The 14,089-nt window shown below is 45.5% G+C and overlaps 1 pseudogene; it reads left to right on the top strand.

The window, feature by feature from the left end:
* The first annotated feature begins 13,570 nt into the window (after positions 1 to 13,570).
* Positions 13,571 to 13,687, top strand: LOC136660762 (5S ribosomal RNA; annotated as a pseudogene).
* Positions 13,688 to 14,089: the final 402 nt, after the last annotated feature.

Genomic DNA, 14,089 nt, shown 5'->3' with positions numbered 1-14,089 from the left:
AGCAGTTCCAGGATTCAGTGCTAAACCCGCTCTCAACCTATTGCTGCAAAATCCCTCACCGATCATAACATCCAGATGCCCCAAGCAGAACATCTCTATTAACTCTATTTCTCTTGGAGACGAGTCAAGCAATAAAAAAAAAAGAGTCCATCACAAAAGCATCCCTTGCATTTGAGAGGATGGCTGAGGCAATAGACTACACAACTAAACAAGCATACAGAGAGCACAGGAAAATGTATGTCACTCCCCAGCCCTTTCCAGAAGGAAGGTGCATGAACTGTAACAGGAGCATTTCCCATAGGCCTTGCAGCTCCCAAAGCACAGGTAACTATGGCCCCCTTCTTTCAGCTGCTCTTTTCCAGGCCTCCTCCTCTTGGTTTCTTTATTTTTAAAACCCACTTCGCCTCCCTGCCTGTTCAAACAGCCTTGCACAGCACTCAGTCCTCTCTGAAGGTTTCCACAGCCAAACTGATCATCAGGACCTTCTCAGCTGTGGCACCAGAGGTGGGGAATTATCTGTACAGCTGTGATGAATTCTTGTTATTCCCCCAGGCCATTAAAGTGGCATCCTCTGTTTTAATTATTGTTTTGAACTGTGGCCTCTCATTTTAGTAGGGCTTTTTTGTTTTTGTTAAGGTTCTGGTTTCAAAGCTGCCTAAGAAATGTTGTTAAAGGACAGTCTAAAAGTTGGATAGTTAATTTTTCCCTTACAGTGCTGCAGGAAGCTCTCTGGGCTGACTAGCATGTGTTTGGAGATGGAGATGGAGAGGGAGATGCAGATGCACAAAAAGTTATCAGGAGCCAGGATGGTGTCGTGGTTTGGGAGATGGACTTAAATCTGGATTTAGAGCCAGGTTCAAATCCCCACTCAGCCATGAAGCTTCCTGGTGACTATGGGCTAGTCATCTTTTAGCCTCACCTTCCTCACAGGGTTGTTGTAAAGACAAAAGGGAAGAAGGAACTATATATAGCCCTGAGTTCCTTGAAGAAACAGCAGTATAAAAATGTGAAAAAATAAATATCTATAGTCAGACCATTGGCTCAGCACCATTTAATATTGTCCACATAATGCTAACAGTATTTGTCATCTCCCAGTTCTACCTGAAGATTCCAGGGACAGAATCCAGGACCATCTTCACACAAATCAGATACTCCACCCCTCAGCCACAGTGCTGAGGGGTCTGTCATCATGACTATTCTGCTTTGAAGCAGCCTGTTGCACCTCCAAAGATGGATTGGTGCACCATGGCTCCCTTTCCATAGGAACAGGTACATTGGTTGGGATGGCATGTACACCGATTCTACGTATACAAATAGTGGCAGGCAGAAAAATGGGATTTTGCCAGCATATAGCTAGTCTACAAAAAAAGAGCTGATGGGAAATGGCCTCATTACAGCAATTTAGATAACCCAGCACTACAGAGAAAGGAGACAACCTTCACAGGCCAGTTCTGCTGAAGGACTGAGGGCCAAATCCTATCCAACTTTCCAGCCCTGGTGTTGCTGCGCCAATGGGGTATGCACTGCATCTTGTTGTGTAGTGTAGGGTAGTGGGCGGTGATGAGGTAGGTGTGTAGGGTAGTGCTGCTGTAGGCTGACCTGTCTGTTCAGGTGTATGAGCAGGGAGCTGTATGCTCTAACAGTGACTCCATACTTGGAGGCAAGAGAAAAACTAAAACTGTGCAAAAGGCTTGTAAGCAAAGTAGTGGCTCCATGCCCTCACCCAGTGCCTAATTTCCCAGTACCTTGGTCCTTGAAGACCAGACAGAGCTGGTCTGCATTATCTTGCAAGAGCAACAACCAACAGGAAGGGTAAAAGGGGAGCTTGAGTGAGGCAAGGATGGAAATTTACTGAACGTTTTGCTGCTGAACATATTGTTTGAATTGAGTATAAAAGGCTGTCTCCATCCAGCTGAACTTTGTGCATGATCTGAGGCACTGCCTCCTTGCTGCCTTGCTTTGGTAGTAGCATAAACAAGCTGTTTTCTGCTATACCTTCTCTCAGTGTGGTCAGTTGGGGGATCAGGCACGCCAGGCAATGAAGCTCATACTGCCCTTGGAGGGGGTTTCAAGGGCAACAGTAGTTATGGAGGCCTCCACAAGGTAAGGGAATATTTGTTCCCTTGCCTCGGGGCTGCACTGCAGCTGCACTGGGGCTGGAATCTTGGATAGGTTTGGGCCCTGAATTCAGTTACACTACATGCATCTCCTCCTTTGCATGAGCCACGGTAAGGAAAAATAAGATCTTTATCTGCATGCTCAACATTTCTCAGCTCAGGAGGAAAAATCTCACAAGCCCTGGATTTTTGGCAGATTTAATTCTCAGGAAAGAGGCTCAGGGAGAACCTTCATCTTTGCTGCAAATCCTACCCAGGCATGACCCTGCCATTTACAAAAGCACAGATCATGCTGGAAGCAGAACTATCCATTCTGAGGCTAGAAACTGCAAAAGTCTAATGGCAAACCCTTTTGTGAAGAGGAAGGGGGAAAAAGATCTCAATTTTACGTTCTGTCTCTGAAAACCGCAAGCAGTATCGACAATGCTCAAAGTTAACAAGCTGCAGTGTCCCACCTCTTATGTAGCTTCTACAAAAAGGAAAGGGGACAAAAACCAACCCGTTTTGATGGCTTCAGAGAATAAAGGATGCCACTGAGTCACATGGATAAGGACGAACCAGTCAATAGTGGAGATGAGGAGCTTGCAAGAAACTTTTGATGAGGGCACTCAAAGAGCCCTTTCAAAAGTCAGTCACAGAGCCAGGAGAAATGTCCTTTTTTTTGTCAATTAGCAGCACATTAAAAACAAGCGCAGAAGCTGCACATAAAAAGTGAATCATCACAAAGCAGAGGACTGCAGAGCTGGCAAGTTGTGATTTCAGCACAACAATGGGCAAGCAAGAAATTCTTACCCGTCTGGCACCCTTTAGCGGACACCTCTCGTTTCCACCACAAGGGAGATATAGAAATGGCTCCTGCACTGTAAACTCACCACAACCCCATCAGGACAACTACAGGTATAACCTAATTATTCACAAATCTTTCACCCGAAAATTAAAGGAAAAAAGTCATTTAAAAATGACCTCATTAATGCAAGAGAGGGCAATCCATCAATCATTCTCTCTCAAGGCACTTAGAATAGCTTCACTCTAAGGCAAGTGACCCCTCCCTTCCCCCTGAGCATGTGAAAGAAAAATAATCACTTTGCATTCTTTCCCAGCGCCATGCTCTGGGTGAACAGACGGGTTGCTGCCTCAGAGTGAAGTCTTTCTAAGCACCTGGAGACGCAAGGTCAGCAAGGTTGTTTTTAAATCACTCAGCAAAGGGACATTGTTTTTTAAATGAATTTGCTTTAATGTGATTTTTGCCATCCACGTGAGTTCTGGGTATGGATCCCTCACGAATAACGAGACTCAACCTGTAGAGACATCACTTGGGGTTTTCCCTTATCTCTACAACTTGACTCCAGTTACTGACTTTAGAAACTATCTCCTGGTTTTTAAAAAGACAGCAGAGTCTGTGGCTGCATTCTTTTTTTTTAATAGCAAATAGGAGGAAGGGACATTTCTAGCATGCTTCTAGCATGCCTCATTTGAAAAATGACAAAATGGTGTCCAGATGTAGAGGAGTCAATGAAATCAAATGCATGGGGGCCACCAGGTTGTCATCATAATGTATGGAGGCTGCCATGTTCCTACCAGTAGATGCATGGAGATAGCCATCTCTGAAACCTCTGAGCTCGCGACTCAAATTGCCAGTGTGGTGGGCCTGCTAGAATATGAAAAAAGAATGTGATCCAAACATGTTGGAAGGAGAAAAAAGAACAGCCCTCTAACGCTTCTAACACTAGAAGCTGAAAAATGAATGCAGCCTATACAGGTTGAGTTCTGAGTTCCCAGAACTCAGGTGGATGGCAAAAAATGTACTAAAGCAAATCAATTTCAAAAACAAAGTTCCTTTGCTTCGATGATTTAAAAACAGCCTTGCTGACCTTTGTGATGTAAGAAAGAGTCATTAAGTAGACAATCCTTCAATCAGTCTCTCTCCAGGTGCTTAGAAAGGCTTCACTCCAACTCCTCCCTTCACCAATGCAAAGTATCTTTCTTTCAGGTGCTTAGGGGGAAGGAAGAGGTCTTGGGCTGAAGCTCCCTGAAGAGAGAATGATTGATGGATTATCAGCCCCCTGTCCTCCCTCTCTTTAATTTTCCTTTAATTTAAAAGACCCTTCTCATTGCATTGAGAGAGAAAAATCTGTGGATAATTAGGTTATACCTGTAATTGATGACTGTCTCTCCCTACAACAGTAAGAAAAGCAGTTTATTTAAACTCTGAATTTAAAGGGATGCATTTTTCCCTTCTCCAGGGATCAGCACATTCCTTCTCATTTGCAGGTGCAATTCGTGTTGAGTCAAATCCGTGTATAAAAAATCTGTGTATAAATAGGCTGGACCTGTATCTGGCACCCTGAAAGAAAGGATATTGTTATACTATCTTTTTAGAACTTGTTAAGCATCATTGTATGTACAGTGCTTTTTGGGTGTAACTGCTCTGGTGCTGCTGCTCCAGCGGACACTGGGAAGCTAAGGATTGGGCTGTAACTCAGCAACTCTGACTAGGCTCAGATTCATCACCCATGCATACAAGGGCATTGCAGGCCTTTCAGTGCCACACAGAGACCAATAGAAACTGGCAGGAAAAGTGACACTATGAATATGCAAATCCCGGGCACCAACTTCCTCGCCGCAGATGTTGCTGCAATGCATCTGGGGTTCGTCCATGATTCATTCATCTCACACATGTTCCCACTCAACCAGCTACTTAGAGTATTTCTGCCTGACAGCAAATGGCTGATTGTTCAGTCTTAATCATATTTTCTGAAGTTTACTCCAGGAACATCTGTGTACAGTCATTATAGAGCTGGCACCAGCTCTGAGGCACTGCTTGTTGCTTTTTTTTATCCCCCTCTCTCGATAATATGCTTAGGCTGTCTTCTCTTCCATTGACTGCGGAAAGCAAGGTATCTTGGCAAGCAGTAGTGAGCTTCAAAGTGGCTAGGTTCTGCCCAGGAACATAAGAAGCTTGCTTTCGATTGGGTCAAACTTCCCATCCGTCTTGCTCAGGACTGTTGAGGCCGACTAACATGCTTTCAGGCAGGGATTTTTTCCCCTGTGTACCTAGGGATTGAACCCAGGACAAAGAAGATGCACAACTAAGCTGCAGCCCCATCCCCATAAGCACACTCATGGTATAATATAGCTGAGGGCAGGGGTCCATATCTCTCTCACTTCAGTATCCAGATCAACATTTCTAGCTACCAAATGAATAATATGGTTATATTATCAGCAGTTCAAAATATACCTCTGCAGGGTTGGAAATAGCAGGCTGTTGCAGGATGCCCGATTGTTCATGGACCCACACACACACACACACACACACACACACGGGCACTAAGGACAAGATGAATCTGCTCCCCATTTTGGGGTGTAGTTTCCTGGGCAGGGAACTAAACCCTGAAGAGTGGCAAGTGCAGTAACTCAAAAGTAACTACATTGGAGGAAGGTGTCCCCAACAGGCAAAAAAAAGCAGCTAACTAGGAACTACGGTTTCTGTGGTAGAAAATAGGAATTACATAAGTATGTGAATGAGGCAGGTTTGTTTTCTCTGTTCTAAGGGCTGGATAGGATAAGCAATTGTTGGAAAGGTCTGCTGCTGCCTCACAGGACAACACCAATCACTGCAGAAATTCCACTTTGCAATAGGTGTGCCACTCTGGCATTCTGCAAGTTGTGGTTGCATGCTAATGCATTGAGTATCATCATTTCCTTGCATCCCTAGGTGGTTTTTTGCATGCATGCATGAAGCACTGGTGCCAGGTTATTGTGGGCACTGAGGCAAAACCCAACCCTGCCGATGATGCCAAGGACCAGCCAGGTGGGCTCTTCGATGAGTACAGGCTGACTCACTTCTGACAACACTGCATGCAAGTTTCACTTGCAGTCACACTGCATCATGGGTTCTGCAGAGATGGGTCGTGCTTTGCCTCCTGCACGCCACCTGAACAAAGCTGAAATGGCCTGCACAGTTATGCATTGACTCAGTACACTTCTGTTCTGGCCCTTCTCCATCGTGTAATCCAAAGTTGCATACACGGAATTCCCAGACAGTCACATATCCTGCTCAGCTTCAACAAAATGGTGGTACCGTGCATTCTTAGACCATGCCCTGGAATTACTTGAGAGTCAGCCTTATTAAACTTAGGGGCAGCACAATCCTAACTTGCACTGAAACAGGCAGGATGGTGGGCCTAAGCTGTATCCAGCGCAAGTCTGGGGCTGACTGCAGGCCAACCTGGGTAATTCCCCTTACCCTGGGTAACACCATAGCAGTCCCATGGGGCTACTCGGATCCAAGCCACCTATAGAGGTGGCGCAAATCTGAGCAGCCTGGGGTGGCCCAGGCTGCCTGGGAACGGGGCTAGGATCCAGCATAAGTGCTTTCTCTAAACCCCCGAAGGAGTTTTTACATTGAATAGAGAAGTCCTATGTTTCAAGAACTGACAATATTCCAGGTGGATCTTCTCACAGTCTGGTCATATTCTGACTGCCGTCTCCTCCCACACAGACAAACAACTTCAGAGCCAGCCTCTTTAGCTCTCACCCAAAAGTGCTCTGCTCAGTTTGTCAAGGTCTTGCCAGTCCAGGGGCTTCCAGTGATCTTGGACAGGTGACCTTCAGATGATATCTTCAGGCATAACGGCAGCTCTACTAGCTAGACCTTATGTTCTTATGTAGACCAGATCTCCTGCCCAGAACATTTACCCTTCTTTAACATCATTGCATGTGAGACTTTGAAATACCCCTCACCCATGCCCCTCACACCCTCTCTTGCCTTTTTCCCTTCATTGCAGATAAAAAGTTTTTTAAAAGGAAAAAAATAGTAACTTAAAAATTGAGTTATGTTGGCACCTGATGAGATCCAAATATGAATCCATGATCTACACTGAAGCCTTTCAAAATTCCTTTTCTAAGCAATGCATGAGATCCCAAGATAAAAGTATAAATGTTATTAACTTGTGTCTCATAGCAGTTCATTGCATATTCAATCTGTTGTCCACTGATGCATTTCACCAAATTTCACACTTCTGTGGTTTTTGAAAGCAGACCTCTAACGCTGATATTCCATGCAGCAAAATGTCTTTTGAAATCCAAACTTCCTACTATTTGCACCCCCACAAACATTAGTACATGACTATTATTTTCAGAGCAAACCCCAGAAAGTCCTAAGCAATCTGGCAGAACTAGACCATTGATAGGTAAAGATAAATGTTCCCCCCCCCCCCGGCGTTAAGCCTAGTCATGTCCAACTCTAGGGGTGGTACTCATCTCCATTTCTAAGCCAAAGAGCTGGTGATTGTCTGTGGACAGTTTCTGTGGTCATGTGACTGGCATGACTAGAAGCCTAAGTGAATGGAACACCATTACTTTCCCACCAAAGTGGTATCTATTTACCTACTCGTATTTTTACATGCTTTCGAATAGCTAGGTTGGCAGGAGCTGAGACAGCAACAGGAGCACAAATTCAAACTGCAAACCTTGCGGTCAGCAGACTTGTTGGTTCAGTGGTTTAACCCGCCGCACCACCGCATCCCATTGATACTTCCATGCTAACTTGTTTCTCTGAAATTGGCATTCTTTGTTCAGCCGCCTTTAAAACAAACAGCGAATCCAGGTGATATTATGGCCAAACTGTTGCATTCCAGTGCTTTTTGTAATGCCTTATTTTTTTCAGACCCTATCTGTGGCATTTTATGTAATTAAGTGTTATTGCAGTGCAGTCCTGTCCAATGCAGTCTGGCAAAGCACTCTTCAGACTGGAAGGGTTATTGTGCCTTTAACTGAAAGCTTCCTGTTTGCAGGTTGATCCTATTGTTCTGGTTTCCCTTTGACATGACTGAGGGATTAGTGATAAACTGCCATTAATTAGCCAGCTTCTGTGCTCCATGGTGATGCTAGAGCTGCTGTAATTACTAGTTTCTTTACATTTTTATTTCCTTCCCACTACAACAGAAAATAGCAATGCAAGCAAACAAATAATTAAAGTTCCCACTGTCAGGGAAAAGAACATGACTAATTAAGGGGCAATTCCCCACTAAACCCACAGCACCGAATAGGAAGTAATAAGAACATCCCAATCCCCTCTCCCATCACAACAACATCAAACTGGTGAAGCCTGCATTCCATGGGGGGAGGGGGCAGGTGGCTTCAGTGGGGAAAGGGGATTTTGAAAGTATGTAGAATCATACCCCTTACCTGCCTCCCAACCTGCAATGGGTCTCCGTGGACCTGCACGAGCAAGTTTGCCAGTGCAAGTCCTAGAAGAGAAAGAGGGTGGGAAGGTTGCTTCCAGAGAGGATAAGATCTGGCACAAGCCTTCCCCAACAGCCCCTTCTGTGGCCTCCCCACCTCCATTATACTCCCTCCCTCCCTGGTTTTGCCCCCTCCCCACCTCCATCCTGCCATTCCCTCCTGCCTCTCCCAAAATCTTATCTGCTCCAGTGAATGGAGATGTTGGCGACGGTGGGGGTGGGAAGATGCAGGCCTTCCCACCAGTGCTCCTGGTAGCCTGCTAACTCATGTGCTGTCAGAGCGCCTTTTGCAATAGGCTCTGATTTTTTTATGGCAGTCAGCACTGTCTGTGAGTCTTGCCACCATTAGGTGGCAAGGTGAAGAATGGGCTCTTAGAAGATCCCATCTGAATCAGGCCAAAGATCCATCCAATTTGACATCCTGTCTCCTGCTATGGTCCACCACCTGCCTCTGAGAGTAGTTGGCAACCTTCAGTCTCGAAAGACTATGGTATCGTGCTCTGAATGGTGGTTCTGGAACAGCGTCTAGTGTGGCTGAAAAGGCCCGAGAAGCCCACAAATAATTAAGTACTTTCCTTCTTCTGTCCTAAAACCCCAACTAATATACAATAGTAGATTAGAACAGACAGGATTCTGTTTGGAGGAAACATCTAATTAACAATTGAAAGGAAATCTGTGGAATGGGACTTATGTGTGCAGGTATACATGATATAAAGATCTTGGCCATATGGAAGGGCAGTGCTTCATAATATAACATCCATTTATTTCTGCCCCTGGCTGATTGCAAAACAAAAAACAAGAAAACAAAAAAACAGTGCTTCAGTAACACTAAAGGACCATGGTGCTAAAGTAAGTAATTTGTGAATAAACCACCAAGAGTCTGGTGGCATCTCAGAGAGTAACAAATCTATTGAGGCAGATGCTTTTGTGGGCTAGAGATGTATGAAGGGGGAAAGTCTGTGCATCACTGATATATACCCAGCTGGATATGGCAGACTGAGGGGCTGAGAAGGTTCAACAGCACGTGCAATTCAAATAATAGTTAATTTGCCTGAATGTTTTTTCCAGAACTCCTGCTTGTGGGAGACCTTCCAAATAATGCTGATCCATATTAAAGCCAAACACCACCTGAAACATGTTGAGCATGCAATGAGTATTGCAACCTGTGCGACACAGCACGCCCTTCCTCCCCTGCTTTGTTTGTGTGAGAGGAGGGGGGGGGGGAAGAATGCACATTGGGAAAATACATTACTGTACCTTGTGCGTCCCTGACAGCATTTTCAGGCTCAGTTCTGGAAAAAGCAACCACTCTTTTAGACACAATAAATGTTGATAGCCCTTTAATAATTTCAGATTAATGAGAAATAGGTGCAAGTGAAAGGAAGCTCCATCATGTCGGTTCAAGTAGCTGGTTCTGCTCCCAAAGCAAGCATTTAACACGGCACAGATTCCTCCTCCACCTCGTCTCCTGCCCCTGAAGTTCGAGGGATGCTGGATGTTTGTCTGTGGCTTTGATTTCCCTACAGAATCCTCATGCTCAGGCTGTTTGAGAAGATAAAAGTCACCCTTCACTACCCTCAGAATGTGCAGGTGTGGTGTTTTGTTTTGCTTTCCCCGAGGAGTGTGTGGATTTAATGCAAAGCCTGATTCTAGCATTGGCAGAGGGTATGACTCATGCATGCCACTGCAGCTCAGTGTTGAGTTTCGATGATCCCTGCTTCAAAAGGGGATGCTATATGGGCATAATGGCAAACGTTTCTTCTACACATTGCAAAGATTAATCCTTTTTTTTTTTTTTTTAATTGAATGGGGCATGTGTTACAAATGCCACTGGGGATATATTGGGAACAGAGCTCTCAGGATACTCCAGCCAGATGTCAACATGGCTGCGGCACATCAGCAGCCACTGACATGAGAGCCTCACCCAGGCCAGTAACAAGATTCAGAAGCAGGTCACACTTTTGATTGTCAATTCCTCCCCCTCCCCAGGCTTGGATGGATCCTTGCATATACCTTGTAAAATTCCATGAGCGACCGCCCCTCACATGCACAGCGCACAGGAAGAAAAGCAATCTCTTCAGAGTTCCTGACTTGGATCACAAAAGAAGGACCCCCTACCCTATTTGTGCTTATGAACGCCATGGCCAACTTCAAGCAAGGATGAATAGTTAAGATTCAACAGATAACATAGCCACTGTGATGTACAGGTTCCCTCTGTTATCAACAGAGGTTCCATTCTGGGACCCCTGTGGATACAGGAACTGCAGATATGGGGGAACCCTGTGAAAATAGTAGCTCCTGTGTATTGCCTTCATTTTTGTTTAGTAAGGCTTGAAGCATGGGTGTTTCCTGATTGACAAAGCAACATTGTTGCTACACTGAAGAATGCGATGTGCAGGCAACTGGCCTGCACACTGCAGGGAGGAAACTAGTAACAGAGTATTAACAGGAACTGCCCTGCTTCCTGACAACATTCAGTTAGTCTCCCTCTAGCGTGCAGGCTTGCCTGCAGGTCATGTTCTTCAGTGAAGCAACAATGCTTCTTTGCTAAGCAAGAAAAATTGTGCTTCAAGGGCTGATAAACAAAAATGAAAGTACTGCAATGGGTGCAAGGGGGGCCCTCTGGATCTGCAGATAACGGAGGGCCCAATCCTGTGTTTCACACACCGATTTACCGCCTGCGCAAACTATCGCAAATGTGCCATAAAGCACTTTGTGGGGGTTAGCGCTAGCCACGCACCAGAGTTGGCCCAATGGGAGCCTGTGGAGAGGTAAGATGGGGTGAGGGGGAGGTGGGAAGGAGGCACTCTGGGGTGGGTGGAAGCTGGGGAAAGGTGTAGCAGGGGAGGGAGTGGGGCGGGAGGAGGTGGACCTGGCAGAACTCAGCTCCGCCAGATCTGGAGCCATGTATTGGGCCATATGGCTCAACATTGAACTCTTTGATTCTGCACCAGCTAAACAGCCACCACAGAATCGAGTAACCCCTTTGCAGGGCTACTTCCCTTACTCAGGGGAAGGGGATGAAAGTCCCTTTCCCCTGAAGAGCCTGCAGCGGCTGCCCAGTGCACACAAGATAATGCGGCAGCCATTTTTGCCACCATGGCAGTCCTGCACGCAGGGCAGCTCAGGATTGGGCTGTGAATCAGCAGATACTAGATCCACATATACGGGGGTGGAGCCTGTAGTCCTTTTCATGCGTCTACCCTATTAGCACATAAAGCAGGGGATGGGAGAGTACAAAAGGAAAGAAAGCCAGCTGCTTCTTTAAAACTGGAACCACTGGGAACTGGAGGGTTCCTAGAACCGGATACGGAAAATTGACTGACCTAGCTAACTTGGGACAACTGAAGGGTAAGCAAAATACTCTCTGCTGCACCACGCTGGTCCCTTTTATAGATCTTTGTTTTCCAGTGTCTGCCACCAACCATAAAATCAGGCCTGCTGAGATCCCTGCTCTAGCTATCGCCCTGCTGCAACATCAACCCACAATCCTCTGAGCAATCGCCCTCTCTGCTGTTGTTTGTTTCCCTGCACAGAGCCCATCCTGCAGCAGCCCAGCCATCAGATGTGCTCCAGCTCCATTGGGGGCAAAATTGATTCCCTCTTTTCCACAAGGCCATCTGTGAGGCATATTTGGCCTCTCCCCACTGGTTTTGCAGAAGTATTCCCTTCCATCCAGCTCAAAAGCAATTAGAAACCCGGCTCGTCATCTGCAATTGGTGGATGGTGGAAGAACAGAGTGGTGAGGTCTCCCATTTTTGCACTAATGACTTTTGGGGAGAGTGGCTAAAGTGCCACTTTAAATACAGATGTCTGCTTCATGCCTTTCGCTCTGCATGGCACCGGCTGCAAAGACGCAGAAGCCCGCTTGTGTTCTTAGAAAAGAGTCATTCTTGTTGTGCTTCTTTTTTCCCCGCTCACCCCCGCTTCCCGCTTAATATCCATCAGCTTGATTTTGTTTTTTCCAGTTTCTCCCCGGCCCACCCCTTTGCCTAGTGCAGTGAGTTCTGCTTAATAACAGCCAAGCTTTTATCTCTCCAGGTCTTAAGGCTGCCCTTTCACTCCTTTTATGTATTTCTCAAAATTACTGGCCCTACACACAATCTGTCACCTTTACACCCCTCCACAAATTGAATTTCAAGCTTTCTAAAGCCTTGCCAAGATTCGGTGCTTCGGGTTTCGATGGGGAGAGAACTCCACATTATTTATCTACGGTATGTGTCTTGCAACACTCCAGTGGTAGCAGCGCATTGTGGGACAATTTGTTCAGAGGTAGAAACAAAAAACCAAAAGACGTTGGAGGGGAGCCGGTATCTCAACAACCAAAACTGCTTAATTATCATCTCATCTAGAAGAGTTGTCAGAAGCATGGAAGCTTCTGATGAAAATAAATACATGGAAAATTGTGTCGTTTCAAAAAGCCTGGCAGTTCAAACCTGGATTTTCAAGGCTGACCAGGTTCAGTTCTAAGTTCCCTCAACTGTTGGTTCACTGATAAAGCCGCCCAAAGTCAACGTATTTGGGGATTGCAAGGGGATCCACATCCCACTAACTTTCCCCACCCTCTAGTACAGGGGGACCAATCAGGAACAACGGATGGGGGCTCAGCGCTGCTGCAAAAGTCCCCACCTCCAGTACCAACCAGCTGACTACAAAGGTAGCATTATCCCACTAACACTGTCCCAGCTTTCAAGGGTGGGACTCGTCCTTCATCCAAACAAGTGGTGAGACTGGTGGAAATCTACAAGGAACTTGTGATTATTTAGTTTTCATTTGTTTTATGGCTATGTTTTTTTTGTTTGTTGGGAGTTGCCAAAAAGGATACTTTTGGGTCAGAAGTGGCAGAATATCATTCTGTTTCAACAACAACAAAAAATACAAGCTACCTGTAAAAAAAAAAAAAAATACAAGCTATCTGCCTCCCAAAACTGGTGGGACTACAAAATTGAAAAAGTTGTTGAAAATGAAGACACAAAAATATGAGATATCCAACTATAAACAGCTAAACATTTATCACATAATACGATGTAGTCGAGAAGAAAGAAAAACAAGTCCAAATAATTGATAGAGCAATACCAGGAGACAGTGGAATAGAAGAAAAAGAAATGGGGAAAAAATAACACAAAAAGAACTTGCAAATAGAAATTGAAAGGTTGTGGCAGGGAAAAAAAACAAAACTAGAGTAATCCCAGTGGTGATTGTTGCCCAGGCAGCAACTGTTACCCTGCACATGCCCGATCTCGTCTGATCTCGGAAGCTAAGCAGGGTCAGGCCTGGTTAGTATTTGGATGGGAGACCACGTGGAAATACTGGGTGCTGTAGGCTTATACCATAGTCTTTTGAGACTGAAGGTTGCCAACCAACTCTCGTTGCCCTCAGTGCAATTCCAAAACACCTTGAAGAACACCTTAATATTATTGGGGCCATGTAAATTACCATTGACCAACTGCGAAAAGCAGCTTTACTGAGAACAGTTTACATTTTTCGATGATACTTATAAAAAATATGAAGAGAGAAGGACTTAGTGTCTGGATAAAACAAACTAGTTAATAACTATGTAAACAGCAAGAACAACAAGAACAACCACCACCACAAAAGCAGCCCAAGGCAGTGGTGTAGCTAAAGGAGTGCAAAGCACTACATTTTGCAGGGAGCCTCACCATGGCATGCAGGTGGCCCCTCCCCTTCAGAGCCATTCTGGGTGGTGGGAGCAAAACAGATGCGTAC

This window comes from Tiliqua scincoides, chromosome 9 (assembly GCF_035046505.1).
Source record: "Tiliqua scincoides isolate rTilSci1 chromosome 9, rTilSci1.hap2, whole genome shotgun sequence".
NCBI classification, from domain to species: domain Eukaryota; kingdom Metazoa; phylum Chordata; class Lepidosauria; order Squamata; family Scincidae; genus Tiliqua; species Tiliqua scincoides.
The sequence above is the reverse complement of the archived record's forward strand: the minus strand, read 5'-3'. Positions and strand labels throughout refer to the sequence as shown.